Source organism: Canis lupus, chromosome 13 (assembly GCF_011100685.1).
Source record: "Canis lupus familiaris isolate Mischka breed German Shepherd chromosome 13, alternate assembly UU_Cfam_GSD_1.0, whole genome shotgun sequence".
NCBI classification, from domain to species: Eukaryota; Metazoa; Chordata; class Mammalia; order Carnivora; family Canidae; genus Canis; species Canis lupus.
The window spans coordinates 6,386,826-6,405,486 of record NC_049234.1 but is presented as its reverse complement, the minus strand read 5'-3'; the positions used below and the strand labels follow the sequence as shown (position 1 = coordinate 6,405,486).

The 18,661-nt window shown below is 34.8% G+C and overlaps 1 long non-coding RNA gene across 9 annotated transcripts in view; it reads right to left on the bottom strand.

The window, feature by feature from the left end:
• LOC119863982 overlaps positions 1-18,661 on the bottom strand; it is a 191,556-nt gene that overhangs the window by 91,095 nt on the left and 81,800 nt on the right. For all 9 annotated transcript variants that reach the window (XR_005368498.1, XR_005368494.1, XR_005368499.1 and 6 more), the window contains exon 4: positions 17,584-17,626. This is a non-coding gene — a long non-coding RNA (uncharacterized LOC119863982). The remainder of the gene's footprint in view (positions 1-17,583; positions 17,627-18,661) is intronic.

The following is an 18,661-nucleotide window of genomic DNA, read 5'->3' as shown; positions in this document are numbered from 1 at the left end:
CCTTAAAGTGCTGGATGGGCTACCAGTAACCCTAACTATTGTCCTAAATTACATGTAAAATTACAGACTGCTGCAGATGAAGTTGTGTTCAGCAACCCTCTTTGACTTTTGCTATGACCCTCCAAGGAAGAACTGAAAGTAGATAAGTAAGCAGGAAGTAAACAGGATAAGTAAGCAGCACAACTGGTGGGAGAAAAATCTGGAAAAGAGGCCATAAAGAAAGAGTTGTATATGGTTCCAGAAAACTCCTCATTCTGTGTCTATCACATGAACCAAATATTTAAAAATCTTGTTTGTCACAATATCTGTTAAAAATCTGCTGTTTCTGCTAATATTAGGATACTCTATTCCTTTAGGATAGACTATGGCACTTGCCATATAAGGACAGCCACTATTTTTGAGTCAAGATAATTGTTCACTCAGTCCATGTAGTTCTCAGTATGGAGTGAATCAGCTTTCTCAGTGGAGAAAGCTGATTTTTTAATTGTTAATACTTTATGGTTAACTCAAATATGAACAAGATAATGTGGGAAAATGCAGATAAGTGTTGTTTCCTAAGGGAGATATATTTATAGAAAAGATGAATTTTTAAGAGCAAAAATAGAAATGTTTATATATGAGGAAACTAAGAAAGATTAAGTGGATCATTATTTAGAAGGATTTCAATTTTAAGAGTGATTTAAATAAAAGTATGAATTCTTATACTACAGATAAAAGTTACAATAAAGAAAAAATAGTTGGGGAAGAAATTTTAAAGTAAGTCACTTGGAATCTAGTATTTACATTCCAGTGCACAAGGTACAGTTAGTAAGAACATGTAAAATGCTATTTTTATTAGGTAAAATATGATCTAATAATGATATCATTTTTAAAATGAATTTCTTGTACAAAAGTTCTTTAATATAAGACGTCAGATGTAAATAAACTCTAAAAGTGAGCTATTCAATGCCTATCATCTTTATATCTTATAATAGTAAATGTATATTTCATATTTATTGTTGAAAATTAGCTCCAGGATGCAAAGGGTAGTAGTGAAGACTGATAAATAGCCTTTGGAAGAAAATAAAAGTACAAAGAAACAAAAACAAGTTGCACCATCATTCCCAGGTGTATCATTGTAGCAGATTGTATTTTCTGAAAATGACCACAAGAATATAGCTACTCTTATATGATTTGTCTCACATGTTCTTCCAGAATCTTACCATTCTTCTACTAAATATTGGAATTTCTCTCTCTTCCCCTTGTAATTGAGTGTTCCTTTGTAGCTGTTTCAATGAATAGAACCCAGATATGATGCTGTGTGATTTCTAAGGCTAAGTCATGAAAAGTAACACTGTCTTCACCTGTCTCTGTCTCAGGATGTTCACCACTGGAGCCCAGCCACAATCTTACAAGGGAGCCCAGAATACATGGAAAGACCATAAGGAAATGTTCCTGGCAACAGCTGCAGCTACGGTTGCAGCCAACAGTCAGCATCAATGATTAGACATATGAATGAGGAGTCTTCAGATGATTCTAGTCCCAGCCTTCCTGTCCCAGCTAATGCAAAGTACAGCAGAGATGAGGTATCTTCACAGACCCTTACAAAACATGAATAAGTGTCATTGTTTTAAGCCACTACGTTTCAGGATGGTTTGTTTCACAGCAATAAATAACTAATATAATCGTAAGAACCATTTGATCAGACAAGAGTGTAATGGTATTTCCTCATATAGATCAAAATACTAGAACAATTTTAAAATAGTATGTAGGGGACTTGCATTTTGGGTAAGCCATTGTTTTAGCACAGTGCTTGCCACAAAATAAATACACAAAAATTAATTTAATTTACTTAGAGGTCACATTCTGATAAATGGAATATATAGACATTGATAGATCTATATATCATGCCCCATTCCCAGAAGTTTTGCGTCTAAAACAGTTCTTTTAGAGTAAATAAAAGAGGTTAGAAGCTAGACATTGACAGACTCACCATAAGAAAGTTTTTCTTAAAGAATTTCAATGATAAATGAATTCTCTAGTTAAAAGTGTGTTCTGTACTAAAAACTAAAATAATAAAGGAACCACTAAGACAATCCTAAAGAGCATTGACCAGTATGAAAGTAGTTATAGACTTAAAATGCATTTAAAGTAAGTCTTGACTATAAATAATATAATGAAGCATCATCTGAGAAACCATTCAAAGTGACTAGATGTTTGCCATAAATAGGCTTTTTCCTGTGTGAATACTGTATCATCTACAGAGGCTGGAATAACACAAATAATTTCTCCTTATCAGCTGTGTTATATAGATGGCATTATAAAATACAGTACTTTGAAACATGGACATTTGTTTGCAGTCCCAGTCTGATTCATTAGAGTTATTCAACAAACTTGAACTTTAAATTGTAGCTATAAAAGATTAGATAAGAGGCATATACACAGAAATCCATTTCAAAAGTTTTATGAATAGCTACACCACCTCGGAAAATAATCCAGAACGTAGTGAGATTCCATGCTCCTTCCTGCTGCTGCTACTACTACTATTGTCTACTACTGCTACTATTACTATTGCTGCTGATGCAAATAACAATACAATGCTAATAATAATAATAATGTCTTTTTAAATAAAATGGAACAAGAAGAAGAGGGAAGGATTGGTTCACCTCACAAAACAGTACAATGTTAATGACTGATAGAAAACTAATATGCTTCTAGTTCATTCCTATCTTCTATCAAATAATTATTTTTAAACTGAGAATGGTAGAACAAACATGGATGAGGGAATTGAAACCTAACATAGCTATTTAGGTCTTTCTATGTCTTAGCTATTGTTAAAATATGATGCTATAAACACGAGGGTGCAGACATCTTTTTGAATTAGCATTTTGTTTCCTTTGGATATATTCCCAAAAGTAGAATTGCTGGATCATATCGTTAATTTTTTGAAACACCTCCATACTATTTTCCGTAGTGGCTGCACCCATTTTTACCCTTTTTACCAACAGTGCACATACATTCCCTTTTCTCCACATCCATACCAGCACTTGTTATCTCTTATCTTTTTAATGATGGCCATTCTAACAGGTGTGAGGTGATATCTCACTGTGGCTTGAATTTGCATTTCCCTAATGACCAGTGATGTTTCATATACCTGTTGGCCTTTTATACTTATCTTCTCTGGAGAAATGTCTATTCTTTTTAAAATTGGGTTATTTGGTGCTTTTTGTTATTGAGTTGTAGGAGCTCTTTATATATTTTGGGTATTAGCCTCTAATCAGATATATGGTTTGCAAATATTTTGTAGTTTCTCTGTTGATGGCTTCCTTCACTGTGCAGAAGCTTTTTAGTTAGATGTAGTCCCATTTGTCTTTTATTTTGTTGTTTGTGCTTTAGGTATCATCCAAATAAATCATTACCAAGACCCATGTCAAGGAGCTTTATTCCTATGTTTTCTTCTAAGAGCTTCATGGTTTAAGGTCTTACATTTAAGTCTTTAATCCATTTTGAGTTAATTTTTGTCAGTGCTGTTGGATGTGGATCCAGTTTCATTCTTTTACATATGAATATCCAATCATCTTAGCATTATTAACTGAGGACCGTCTTTTCTCTATTGAGCATTCTTGGCTCCCTTGTCAAATATTAGTTGACCATATAAACTTCGGTTTATTTCTGGGCTCTTGATTCTCTTCCATTTATCTGTTTGTCTGTTTTTATGCCAGTACCACACTCATTTGATGACTATAGATTTATAGCATAGCTTGAAACCAGAAAATGTGATGATTCCTGCTTGGTCTTCTTTCTCAGGATTTCTTCAGCTATTTGGGGTCTTTTGTAGTTCCCACATAGATTTTAAAAGTGCTTTTTTCTACTTCTGCAAAATACACCACTGCAATCTCTATAGCGATTGCATTGAATCTATAAATGGTCTTTGGGAGTATTGACATTTCTTTTAAGAAAATTAAGTCTTGCAGCTCATAAACACAGGATATCTTTCCATTTATTTATATCTTCTTCAATTTCTTTCAACAATATCCTATAGTTTTCAGAATAGATATATTTCATCTCCTTAATTAAATTTATTCCTAAGTATTTTATTGATGCTATTCTAAATGGTATCAATTTCTTTCTTTTTCAGAAAATTCATTGTTAGTGTATAGAAATGATACTGATTTTTTCATCCAAGTTTTTACTTAAATTCGAGTTAGTTAACATACAATGTAATATTAATTTTATGTGTAGGATTTAGTGATTCATTACTTACATATAACACCCAGTGCTTCTTACAAGTGCCCTCCTTAATATTCATCACCCATTTAATTCATTCCCTCATTTCTCCTTCAGCAATACTCAGTTTGTTCTCTAGAGTAAAGAGTCTGTTTTGTGGTTCGCCTCTCTTTTCCCCCCATGTTCATCTGTTTTGTTTTTAAATTCCACATATGAATGAAATCACATGGTATTTGTCTTTCTCTGATTGATTTATTTTGCTTAGCATAATACTCTCTAGCTTCATCGATGTCATTGTGAATGACAAGACTTCATTCTTTTTATGGCTGAGTAATATTCATATATCACACCCACATATATGTATATGTATACACATACATATATCACATCTTTATCCATTCATTAGTTGATGGATATTTATATACATATATACATATGCATATACATACATATACATATACATATACATATACATATATATATCACATCTTTATCCATTCATTAATTGATGGCCACTTGGGCTCTTTCCATAATTTGGCTCTTGTTGATAATGCTGCTATAAATATCATGATGCATAAATCCCTCTGATTCAGTATTTTTGTATCCTTTGTATTTTGCCAGATTGTAGGTAGTCTTATTTTTAACTTTCTGAGGAAACTCCATACTGTTTTCCAGAATGACTGCACTGATTTTTCAATGTTAATTTTGCCCACTGTAATTTAACTAAATTCATTAATTAGATCTGACAGTTTTTTGGTTGAGTTTTTAAGATTTTCTAAATCTAAAATTATGTCATCTGCAAACAGAGACAGTTTTACATCTGCCTTTCCAATTCTGATACCTTTTATTTCTTTTTCTTGCTTGATTGCTCTAGCTAGGACTTCCAAGACTATGTTGAAAAGGAGTGGTAAGACTCCTTGTCTTATTCCCACTCTTAGAGAAAAAGCTTTGAAAAGACCATTGACTATGAAGAAATTTTTCATTTTTACCTAATATTTGAATAGAAGTACCTGATACTTGCTGATACATTTAAGTAATAGAATACACACACACTGATTCTTACTTTACTCCCTCTCCTCTTCCAGTATTTGTCTCATATAAAGTAATGACCAATTGGCAAGAAAGGATGCTAACTGCATGACACTACCTATGTTTCAGGAAATATAGTGTTTTAATATTTTTATTGTCATAACAACTCTTTGATATAGGTATTATGTTTCTAATCATTACAAATGAGGAAATTGAGGTCTCATTATTGATCTCATAAAGATGACAAGTGATCAGTCAGAATTAGAAACAACAGCTGTCTTTTCTCTAATCTGCTTTCTTAATAGTTTTAAAGAAAACATCTAAACTTCTTTCAGTTAATAAGGACTTTAGTTAGTGTCCAGAATGCTGTGGAAAATATCCTAGGGTGATTTCTAAAGTAGGAAACCATGTTTGGTTACACATCATTCTCCAGTCAGGTAGCTGGAAGAGGCCTTTCAGTTCTTCTTGCATGTTTAAAGCACAACTTTATGTTTCCTGAAAGACTGTGATTCAACTATTTTAAAATACATATTTCTATACTATACTTTAAAACTTTGACTGCCTGTTATCAAGATAACATATATATAGGCTGTCTATAGTTGAGAATCACCAATTTGGAAAACATCTTCCAGTATCTCTAAAGAAACAAATTCTAGGTTAATATGAAAGAATAATTGGAATGTATTTTGTTAGAATTAAGCAAAACTATGGATATTTTACCACAAACTGTTGCTAGGAAAGGACCACATAACAGATTTCGGCAAGTCACAAAATTCCAGTCTCCTTAATGCATACAGCAGCGCGAGACTAAACAGGAGATTCTCAATGGCTGCCTCTTAATTGATGAATGCCAATATTCAGTGATCCACGGTTATATTTTATGAGAAGCTGAGGAGAGGAACAATTATAATGGAGAGTATGGGTACAAAACAGAAGAGATTAAAGGTTCTTTGAAACTTATTCCTTATCACAAGAACCACCTGACCCAAAAGGATTGAATAGAAAAGGGAAAAGTGTTCAAGTCCATTAAGTTTTTTTCCCAGGACTGAATGAGTTTAAACCCATTGGAGTTGGTACAAGAAAAGGCAAAGGATCAAGAAAAGAATCATTAGATAGTTCACTTGTGAAGATGTATGTCTGTGAGGAAGATGTAATTGATATGTTTGGCTCTTTGGAATAAGCATAGGATGGTGGTAACTCATGAGCAAAAAGCCAACTTAGAGGTGGTAAATAGTTCAATTCCATCCAATTAAAAGGAAAGAGGAAGGAGAAGGGAGACGATGAAGGGATCCATCCATCATGCACAATACAAATAAAAGGCTGTCACTCATTCTCCTAATGTCAAAAAAAGGAACTATTTAGCAATTTTTGACACCAAGAAAATCATTTGTAATAGGTTTCTTCATTTTTCAATTCATCCTTAAATTTAAAAGAAAGAAAAAAATCCATTCAATTGTTTCTATTATAAGTCAGTTCATCATTTATGAATCCATGTCAGTGTCTTAGTTTTTTCAGTGAAATAGCTAATTCATATCGTATTTGCCGTCACCACTTCAGAGTGAATCACTGCTGTTTGATTTAGCCTGTCATCTGACACTGAGCATCTCGAAACCATTTGCATCACTCTTCTCGTTGTGATCTGTACATATGGTAATAATTAGGAATGTGATACCTTACATTCATTTAAAATATCCAGTGAATTTACAATGTAATAATAAAACTATAATAACTTGTATTTCACAGGAAAAATGTGTGCTAAACTGTGTGAACTGTTATACCTATTAATTGTATATTAAAAATCATAATTTTAGGGTAGAAACAGAACATATAATTTTATAAAAACATACATTCCCATCACATTTATAGCTATCTTCTCTAAAGTATTCAAAATATGAACTCCATGCACACTATAGAAAATATTTGATTTTTAAATCACGATTTTTATTTCAAAACAGAATGCCCAGAAGAAGTTCTCTCTCTCCCCATATACACCTGCAATTTTCAAGTCCTTTTAATTCATGCCTTTAAATGAAAGGGTAGGGTATACAAGGTCAGTGAAAATGTTATTTATGGTTGAAATGTTTTTGCTACATCTATTTTAAGAAGGGTCATTTTTCATTTCATTTTTTAAAATTGCTTTAAAGTGTTTAGCTGACTATACAAAATTACTCAATGTGCAACTAGCAGTTTCCTCTATTTCCAAGCTCTGGGTTGCCTAAGAATTATATAAGATTTTATAATTAAGATGACTCAGTTAAAACTGTATACTGTAGCTGTTTTTATGTTTATAGTATTCACCACTATGTTAATTATTTTACTATGACTATAAAAAAATCTCCCTTTTACATGTGTTTCTTTCCTCTCTATTCATTTTGGTTTCCTTCTGGGGGAAAAATACAATGTTAACATTTAAAGCACTCAATAATAATACAGACCCTCGTGCCCAATGCTAGTATTTTATGTTACGATGGCCTATAGTTATAAAGATTCTTGTTTCATAACTAATATCTCCACAAAGATATCACTTCTCACTGTCTAGTTTTCCCTAAGAAATGTATCCCTCAAGTCAGTTTTTTAAATATGATTATTATTATTTTGCCTTTTGAGGTTCTACTGAATTCAAAATGCACAGGACCCACTTCCTGGTGAATATTTTTAGATATTTATATTCCCATTTTCTTAGCTGGTTGATACTAGCAACTCTTCTCTCTCAGCTAAAAGAGCACATCAGCTTTGTTGTGCAGCCCAGCAGAAACTGCAGATATGTGAGCATCTAAACACAGGAAGAAAAGCATTGCTGAAGCTAAACTAGAGTATTAAGGAAACCTTCAGTCTTGGCAAGTGCTGGATGCCAGGAGTCAGGGAATTAACATACAACAGATTTAAAGATCAAAATATAAGACATCAACAACTAAGCAACATTTAGCAAATTTTATTTGGAATTGCATGAATCCTGCAGCTGGAAGTTTATGCATTTGTGATTCTTGGACAGTACACTTTGTTGAATGACATCAACTACTGATGCTTTTCTAAGCCAAAGGAGATTTCAAAGTGTAACTATTTACAAGTTAAAATGAGAAGGAATCAAGTCTCTCAAATTAGGAGCTTATCATAAGGCTGAGGAAAATAGTCAAAACAATGACTACTGAGAAATTATTACAATTATTCTTATATTATTACTGTCCAAGGTCTCTAGGTATTTGAAGAAGAAAATTAAACAAAAACAAGCATTTCATTTGTAGGTAGACAAAAAATAAATGACTAACCTTGACTTCCATCAGCATACAAAATCCTACATAACCAATGACAGACTTCATTGTTTAAAGACTACTTGGGGATGATGAAGAAAAAAGATGATGTAATCTAATATGTGATAAAGAGAGATATAATATTCTCTACTGGAAGGCATTCCTATCATGTCATATCAAAGTCTAGCAAATCGTTGAAAGTTAGAAATGTTATCAAGCATTAGCAGGCATTTAAAGAACGTCTCTTGAATATTTCTAGCATAAAAAAGTATTTCATGTGATGTAAATGAATGGTAATTTTCTGACTTTAAAAGAGAGCTGTGCCAGTACATTTCAGCGTTCTGGACCCAATTCTGCAAACATGGAGACGCTTTCAATTTGCTCTGCCTGCCTTCCCGCCTTAGATGGCTGCGATTGCAGCGAAATTAATCCATTTAAAAATCTGCGGCTTAAACTTAAGGATTTTCAGTTTTTTCCCCCTTCTCTCTTTTTTTTTTTCTTAGAATATCAATAAGTTCCAATTGAAGAGCGGATTCTTTTGCAATTCAGGCATGTGCCGGCGATAACGGGCGAGTTGGCATGAAGAGAGGCAGAGATGGATTAATTATGCAGAGAACATGGAAATTCTGCTTATCATCGGCTAGCAAAGGAGCCCGGCTCACATAATCAGCAAACGAAGGGAGAGGAAAAAATAACAATGCAATGGCACCTTCCAGCCCATCATCAGGATTTTTTCTACCCCCCTTGTAATTAAAAAATAACATACACTTATAGCCCTATCTCCTGTGCAGGCAAGGAGTGGATGTCCACAAAATAATTGCACTGGGATATTAGAGCTGGCAACATGGGCTGTCCAATTCCTGCCTGCTCTCCTTCTCACCCTCTCTTTCTCTTTTGGCCTCTCAAGACACTTTGCTTCTCTGAACTCAATCCAAATCAGACAGATGTCTCAGGTGACATGCTAGCTCAGTTTCCAAAAATCCCAAATTGGTACCTTATCATGATCCAAGCAAACATACATACATATATGATAAATATTTGAAGGGCTGACTCTGGGGGAAGGCTTTGGAACTGATCACCTGTGGACTATCTGGTCACTTTTTGTTTTTTGATGAAGCCTGTCCTAATAACCTTCATTTTGCAAAATGACTGGATCAAAGTGGTGGGCTATGCAATGGCTATGCTCATCTTCTCAAATGATTTCACTCACCTACAACTTTTGGTTTCTATTCCCTTTGCCAATGTACTTTATGAATTCAAGTATATATAGTTAATGATTGCAGCGTTTGTGCCTCCAAATCAGAATTCACAATTCTTCATTGTTACTGTAAAATCTGACAGCTTAGTGCTTTGTATTTCTCTAAATGCCAAAAGACATTACATTGAACCTAGTTTATTGCTTTAAAGAAAATAAAATTTAATCTCACACTTGTATCCATGTGTTTGTCAGTTCTGAAAATTAGCATGCAAACACAAATGTTAAACAATGATACTCCTGACTGAATGCCATCGGAGTAGGTTTTGCTGCTTTGTCACCTAGATAATTTGACCCAATTGCAGGCATAAGTCCCAAGAAGCTCCGGCCATGAGAGAGACCATTTCTTCCAGCAAAAGTTATTGGTGAGCTAGAGAAACAGAAAAATGAAAATAAACCCGGAAAGACAAATTATGCAACATATGAAGGGAAGATGTTGTTCCAAAGTGCAGTAAGCTGGAATTAGAAAGCTGGCAGACTCTGAAAATGTAATTTATTCATAGAGTTCCACCAAAGCAGGAAACCAGTGTGGGGCGCAGTTTACACGCTTGTGGGAATGCTTTAAGTGACAGTGAGGGTAATAGATGGATTTTTTTAAACTAATTATTTCCATGTCTATGCATATAGACACTCACACACTCTACTCCACATGAGTATTATCAAAAACAAAGACTGAGTAAAGGGATCAAGTGAATGTTTGGGAGTATTTTTGGTTATTGACTTTGTTAATTCCTGAGAGAGTGGAGAGAAAATAAAATATGAAAAAAATACTGGAGCAAGGGAGTGGGCAGGGATAAGGGTGAAGAAAGATAGAGAAGAGAAAGGGAATCCCAACAGAGAGCAAGAGAATAAAGAATATAGGTAAAGAAAATCCTAATTGTGACAGTAGAAGTTATGATTTTTATGTCTAGTTATTTTATAAATGTATACATACAAGATATATTTTAAATGAACTAAATATAAATAGGAAGTACTTCAAATGTGTAGCCCCACACCAAGAAATAAATGTTCAAATGCATAAATTAGAGACGACAGAGCAGAATGCAATCTACCAAGGACTTTGGAACACAGACATAGCAAATAGGGGAATACAGCTGAGATAATTTGACCACACATTACCATTGAATTCCTACCTCCTACAATTCAGTCCCTTCAAACACATTTAATATCTTCTCTGACTCAGCTTTTAAATCGACAACGAGGGTATATAAAAACCTACGTCTTAGACATTACCAGTTAAAAGATTTTGAATAATCAACGAGAAGCTCTTAGTAACTAATTAGTAACTCTTGCTTACACCAATTATCAGACCAAATCTGACTACTTTTGATATTAGAAGGGGAGGTGAAGTCAGAACAAGGGTAATCATAAGGTCTTATATGAAGTTATCTACTCCGCAAAATAAGTTAACTGGAGTTTTGGGCTCCTGACAAACTGATATTCTTCTAGGATCAAAATACTGAACTAGTTTAAGTCAGTGAGACACTGGAAAATTATTTCCTACAGCCTTACCAGAGGAGCAGAGAATGATTTCCATTAATAGTCAGAATGCTGGCCTTTTAGATGGCATCCTTGTTGGGTAGTCTCACGTTCCTTAACCCCGGCTGCATGTTATAATCCCAGGAGGGCTTTTCAAAAGTACTTATGCCTGGGCTCCACCTCGGACCAAAATTCTGGGCATGGGACCCAGATAAAGACATGTATTTATTATTACTGTATGTCTATATCTGTATTTAAGCTTCCTAGGTGACTCCAATGCGCAGCCACAGTTGAGGACCATTAATTGCCGAGGCCCATTTAGGGTGTTTCATTGGACTCCATTTAAAACCCCAAACATCTTCAAGGGCCAGGGCAGTCACCAAAGCAAACTAGACTGTGAGCACCATAAGAACAAGGATCACACTGCTTGTTTTCTGCTTCATCTCCAACACTTAGCCTGGTGCCTGTTACAAAGCAGTTCTCAAAAATGATTTGGCTGAAAGAGTAAGACAAACAGGAGCCAAAAAGACCTAGGGCTTTATGCCCACCTGTAACCACAGCTACCTCCTCTGCTCTCCATCCCACCCCACAAGCCTTAACAGTATGGAAGCTCTCTCAAGGTTTTCTGCCTGAAATCCTGTGTCTGCAACTTTACAGAAACAGTATACTTATATAATCTTTTATACTCTCTGAAAACATGTCTTAACATCTTTTACAAGAGAAGGTAGATAATAGAATTCTCAGTAACCGTAACTGTAAATGGATTTGTAATCTACCCATGATTAAAATTATTTTCATCATGAAGTAGAATTCTCATTATTGTTGCAATTTTAATATTATCAACTCCAAAGTGTCTTGGTGATTGATAATATAGACAGCGAGACCCTATATTATAGTAATTAAATTTAAAATGAATCAGCCATCCTTATATGTCTCAGTACAGTACCTGATTATTTGAAAACAATTATCTTTGCATGTCACCTAATGCCACACAGCACTTGGAGCTGCTACAAGGATTTGTTTGCAGTCACAAAGTTGCTGCAGAGTTGAAATACACCGATACTGCATCTTAGGTGCCACGATGAATGTTTTCTCCATTAAAATACACAACCACCACAAAAGTGAGCTATAACCCAGGAGGAATGCAGGCCTGAATTAGGAAACCTTTGAACAAAACCTTCAGGCTGAAATGTGCATTCATCATAGCTAAATCTCACTGACTTTAAAGGAAACCCTTTCTCGGGGAAATCTCAGAAACCACAGGCCCAGGATCTAATGCATGATGCTTTCTTCATTGGATAGATTGTTCTTCAAAGGAACCATCCCACTTGATAAATTAAATTAAATATTACTACATTTCCCAATATGTTCTCCTATTTGCCTAATTAAGATTTTACAGGAACATGCATTTCTCAACCGCAGGAAGGGACTCACTTTTCTGCTTCTCTTAATCTTAACACTTTCTGCAATCCGGTTCAGTACCAAGCTTCCCTCCTGCTGGATGCTCTGTCTCACCTCCCCTCCCCATACATATTTTTTGGGAAAAAAATTAGTACAAAAAAATTCTTCCATACTTGGTTCATTTGCAGATTTCACCAGGCTTGCAAAAAGCACACCTGTTGTGCTGTCTGGATTTCCTTTTCTGATCATAGGCTTCTGACAAAGAGGGGGGGAAAAGAAAGATTTTTATCAAACGCTCTTCACCGGACAATGAATTTTCTTCACCATTTGAATGTATCTGTGGAATGCCTGAGTGATTCATTACAGCAGATTCTGAAGTATGACAATGGGCCGCAGAAATGACTGATGGTATCTTTTTCCTGATTTCATTTCCCTGATCCTCTTCATCCCTTGGCCTGTGTACCTCGATTAATTAGAAACCAGGGATTTTCACTCATCAGCTGATGGGTTTCATGCTCCACTCTGTCACAAATCTGCTGCCTGCACTATCTCTCTTACAGCCGGTGGCTGCTTTAAAAACTTTCTCTTCTTTTTTTTTCCCCCTTTTTTGAAGCAATGCTTTGTGACTACAAGTTTAGGTCTTTTAAAGATTCAGACATATTTTTTAAAAAGAGATTAAAAATTAAAGTAAAGAAGATTCAAAATCTCTGATTAAGTTAATCCCCATCCAAATGATACTTGTCCAAAAATGAACTTTTTGAAGAGATAATATGTTTCATAGCTCTCAGCTTTCTAAGTTCTTTTCTGAAGATATAATAACTGAAGGTAAAGACTGAAAATATATATAAATATGATTTTGTGTGTGTGAGCACAAAAGCACATGTTTATTTCTCATCCATTTTGGGGTATCTATATTTTAAAACTCAATTGCATTCAAATTACTGTTGAATAAGCCACTTTATAACAGCATCCTGAAATAAATCATCGAACTATCATTGTTTCTGGAAGAAATATCTTATGATTGAAATATGCTCCCCCTTAGGGTATATACCAAATTAAATCACATGATGATATAATCCCCAAGGAAGCAAATCATAATTAAATGGTATTTAAAATGCAGGATATTTTATAGTAAAACTAACCCTCTTAAGTCTAAAATAATGCTTGAATCATGGTGAAAAGCACATAAATTATTTTCACCAAAGTAACAGCTACCTACTACTACAAGCTTATTTACTAGAGTATTTTTCTCCATATTAATTTATTTAACATCAACTTTGAACCAGGTCCCAGAATTAAACGCAAAGCCTTCCATTTTAAAATGCCAGATTCATCAGATTTGGGAAGACAGAGCAATGAGAAGGAGTCTACATTTTCATAATGTTGCCTACAGGAGAAGAGTTCAGAGCTTCAGAGATTTCATCCTAGAAGTTAGCTTTATATGGATTTTGTAAGTCATAATAAGAGAGGGAAAAACAGTTGTGGAAGAGTACCTATTCCCTGCCATCTGAAGATTCTTGTCCTTTCCATATTTGTCAAGAAGAGCTATGACTAAAGAATGACTAACTAAAGGTCTGGTTAGTATTGAGGCCAAGCCTGATCTCTCATGCCTGTTCATAAGAAAACCACTATCAACTTAGCAGTTCTTTTATTTTTGGTTAAGCACAGAGCAAACAGGACAACAGGAAGAGCTGCCATGCTTGTGTTCCAGACACATAAGAAGGGATACACACAACTGTGCTATAAAATCTTTGTGGCATGTTTATGGCCATGTATTGAAATCCAAATTACCAAAAATCTTGATTACATAAATCTGATTAGTAATGTGCCACAGTATTGATTTTTGTTTCAGATGCAAGCTTAATTTTTTCTTGTTTTTGAACTGGTTTATCAGACTTGAAGTAAAGTGGATTTCATAGGATTCATATGAAATTCTCTCCTCATGTATTTTTTAAAGCCTCACTAATGCTGAAGATGAACACAAGAGAGAGGTCAGGAAAACGCACCTTGAGCTCACATATACATGAAAGGAAATCCATGACTTTTCAAAGTTATTGAAACCTCTTATGCAATAATACTTGGCTTTAAGTATGCTTTGCAAAAAAAAACAAAACAATCATACCAAATTTCAAGTAACCCCAAAGAAATTAGGAAATAGGTAAAGAAAAAAGATTGTTTAATTTTAAACAACCTCTGCTTTTGTAAATTAATATTTTTAATATGGAGTGTCATGGTTACTATGACCTCATCTTTAAAATGGAACAAATCACTATCATTATGCTCGCTGGGCTTAAAATTCTGCCTACATAATACACTTTTCTTTAGCAGTAATGCAAAAGAACTATGGAACAGTTGGAGAGTATTTTATTTTAACAACAACACAAGTGTGCTGATAATCTGGAGTATCAGGCCCATCTGTAAATTTCCCTAATTTGCTATGTCTTTTCCTAACACTACCAATATTGTGATAATGCCACATGCTCTTGAGAACCTGCTAGTGCCAGGCACAGGGACTAACAATCAAGAATAGACACAGTACCGAACGTTGGCCCAAAAGTCAGTCGAATATGGCATTGTCTTCGACTGACCCTTGACTTCAGCCATCTCACGATATATACCTCCGACGTCCTGGAGAGTCATCAATTGAGATGGGGTGTGTCTAATCTATTAGATAAAGTTGAATGTATTCATTCTTTCCCTGGAATTTTGCCTCTAAATGTAGTTTTTCAAAATAATTTAATAGACTAAAGTTTTTAATCTGATTGGCTAACTCTGAGATAACATGCCTGGAAGATATATCTTTCTTTTAACATAGCAATTTGGAGATGAAGAAATGGAAACATTCTCAAAGTAATTATAGTGAGTAATTTCACCAAACTTTGTTGACTAACAAGCAAGTGTAAATTAAAACCAGAGCTTGTATCAAATGATATTTTCTGATCAAAATAAAAAGGCTTTGCATTCATGTAATGTTAATGCACCATCAACCCAAAGCATTTTTTTAACCCAAAGCATTTTAATAACCACTTGCCTTGTTCTTTCAAGACCTCTTAAGATGACTGAATGACCACATAATAAGCTTGAGTACTGTATGAAAAATACTCAGATATTTGTACACATTGAGCAGTGTGCCAATGGAAGAGAGTCTGCATCTGTTGTTTGTAATTTTGGTTACTTTCCTGGACTAAACAGTTCACACAGAAAATATGCACTGAATACAGAGATGAACAATTACAGTAAGTCTCTTAATGTTGTAGTTCTGTAATAAGAACCATTAATATTTTTGTTAAAAATTATGTATGTCATATAAGAAATCCTAACCGTATATCTACAGTAGGATGGCAAGAGTAGTAGCTATCTGCTTCATTCTTCTAATATTTTAGAAATGATTTTCATCTTTCATTATGTCTCTATCATGCTGACAGAATGTTCCTACTATTAAATAAATCAGATTATATGAAATCTAAACTCTTGGTCTAGACTTTGAAGTTTGTCTCATTGGGATTTACCATATGCTTTTTCAACCTTAGCTTCAAAGCTCCTCACTATGTATCCACTGAACCAGGGTGTCTTGAAAACTTAACATACATTTTTTTTTTGTTATTTCTACATCATTAACATCTAGTCTGATTCACAGTATTATGCTTTGTTGAATCAAAATAAACACAATTCCATTTGAATGAGACTGACCTTTATCCTATAAACCCACATCTATTATTTTTAGATTACTTACTGGGAATGTGTTTCTATTTTCATCCTGCTAATTAATTCATTTTTAAAAATTCCCTTCTAGTAACAATTCCTTCCCTATTCTCATTATTTTCCAATTCTTTGATCATTAATTCATCCAAACATATATTTGATAAACATTTATCCTGTGCCAGTCCAATTTCTATGTCAAATGAGATATGGATCCAACCCTTGAGAAACTGATGTTTATTTGACCCAACTTGATGCTTTAGTGGCAGTTTATTGTCTTGATAACTATTATTTAATATATATTGGTTCTTATTCTCTGAATAGATTATAAGTACCTTGAGGTTAGAGAGCGAGGCCCTCCCTGTTCTCACTCACTGCCCACCTAGCTCACTGTTGAACAGTGGAAATGTTCAGTAAATTTGTCTATTGATTGAATTCTCTTTTAAAATCTAAGGACATATTTAGAAGTTTATCACATTTCAAAAACAAATTCAAAATTGGACACTGAGTATGACCTTTCAATTAATTATCATATTTACTCTCATATTTCTCTGCTGTTTTCACTCAGTCTTGGAGATTGGGAACCCTGCCAGCATCTGGATTTTCCACCTTTGGTAGCCCTCATTAATCTTTGTGATTATGGTCCCCATTTACTAGAAGCACCCAAATTACACCACAATTACTAGGAATATTAATTGGAAAGTGGATTTTGTACTTTGTCTCCCTTTATTTATAATTCTTTAATGGCTTAAACCCAGGATTACTTTCAGGGTAGTTGCAGAAAAGGACAAAAGAAGAAGAAAGAAAGAAAGAAAGAAAGAAAAAGAAAGAAAGAAAGAAAGAAAGAAAGAAGAAAGAGAGAGAGAGAGAGAGAGAGAGAGAGAGAGAGAGAGAGAAAGAAGAAAGGAAGGAAGGAAGGAAGGAAGGAAGGAAGGAAGGAAGGAAGGAAGGAAGGAAGGAAGGAAGGAAGGAAATGTGCAGGTGATCAAAGAGGAACATTTACATTCATGGGTTTCTTTTTATTTCTAGGTGCAGACTCATCCCAGAGAAAAGTTATAAAAATGTTACCATCCTAGACTGTGCTACTCATTTTCCCCAAAGTTGAAGCTTTCCTGCAGACAGCTTTGTCCTGACTTAGGCAAGCCAAGGATGTTACAGAGATATATAAGAAAGAGAATGCTATGTAAAACAGCTGAGCTGTGCTAGAAAGACAGATGCACGCATGCTTTCCTGACATCATCACTCCAGCCACTGCTGCAATCTTACCTTTTGTTAGTCCATTCTATTCTTCTGAAGAGATCTCTTAAGACTGTTTCAAGGGAGGAAAAGAGTAGTGAGTGAGAGATAAGCATTATAATGGAAAATAACATTTTCCTTTATATTTTAAAATATTTTTCATATGTTTTTAAAGGATGTAGAGAGTAAAAGACACAAAATTTTCCCCTAGAGTAGGATTTTGGATTATCATTGCCATTTGATTACGTATTTCTCCAATTTCTGTGTTCTTGATGAAAGAAAAATACATGCTTATATATATACATATATATTTAAATCGAAGCATATACCAAAATTTGGCCCAAGTTTCATAGAAGGAGTGAGAAAAGAAGTCAATTCTAAAAGTGTGACCTCCCTGGACCCCCTACTACACTTGAGAAGTATCTCCAAGTCACAGGCATTAAAAGTATCTCCTTCTTGAGGTAATATTGAATCCTTAATTTCTCATTTGGACTTGGATGCCACCTCTTAGGAATGATTGGATATGTGTAGCAGGGACTTAAGTCTGATGAAGATAAAGCCAAAAAGTTAAATCAAGACCTGCCCACTGTGGTGAGCCAGGAACCCAGAAAAATTGTTGCAGGAACAGAACTTAGTTTGGCAGGATAAGATAGAGTGCTATAGGAAATAATTTAAAAGTGAGAAGGAACAGAGTGAACTCACAGCCTGATTCTAGTCTTTACTTTCTATTGGAATTTTGGTAAGATTTCATTTGAAAAAATAGAGTTCTGGGTGCCTGGGTGGCTCAGTCTGTTGAGCATCTGCCTTCAACTCAGGTCATGATTCCAGGTCACGATCCCATGGGGCTTGATCCCATGATTGAGCTCCATGTTGGGCTCTCTGATCAGTGGGGAGCTTGCTTCTCCCTCTCCCTCTACTCCTCCCCACTGCTTGTGCACACACACTCTCTCTCTCCTCAAATAAATAAACAAAAATCTTAAAAAAAGAAAAAATAGAGTTCTGTTGAAAGAAGGAGGAGGAAGGGTGGAGGAGAGGAAGGGGAAGAGGGAGGTAAAAGGGAGAGGGGAGGAGGAGGAAGAAGGGTAAGGAGGTGAGAGGGGAAGGGAGG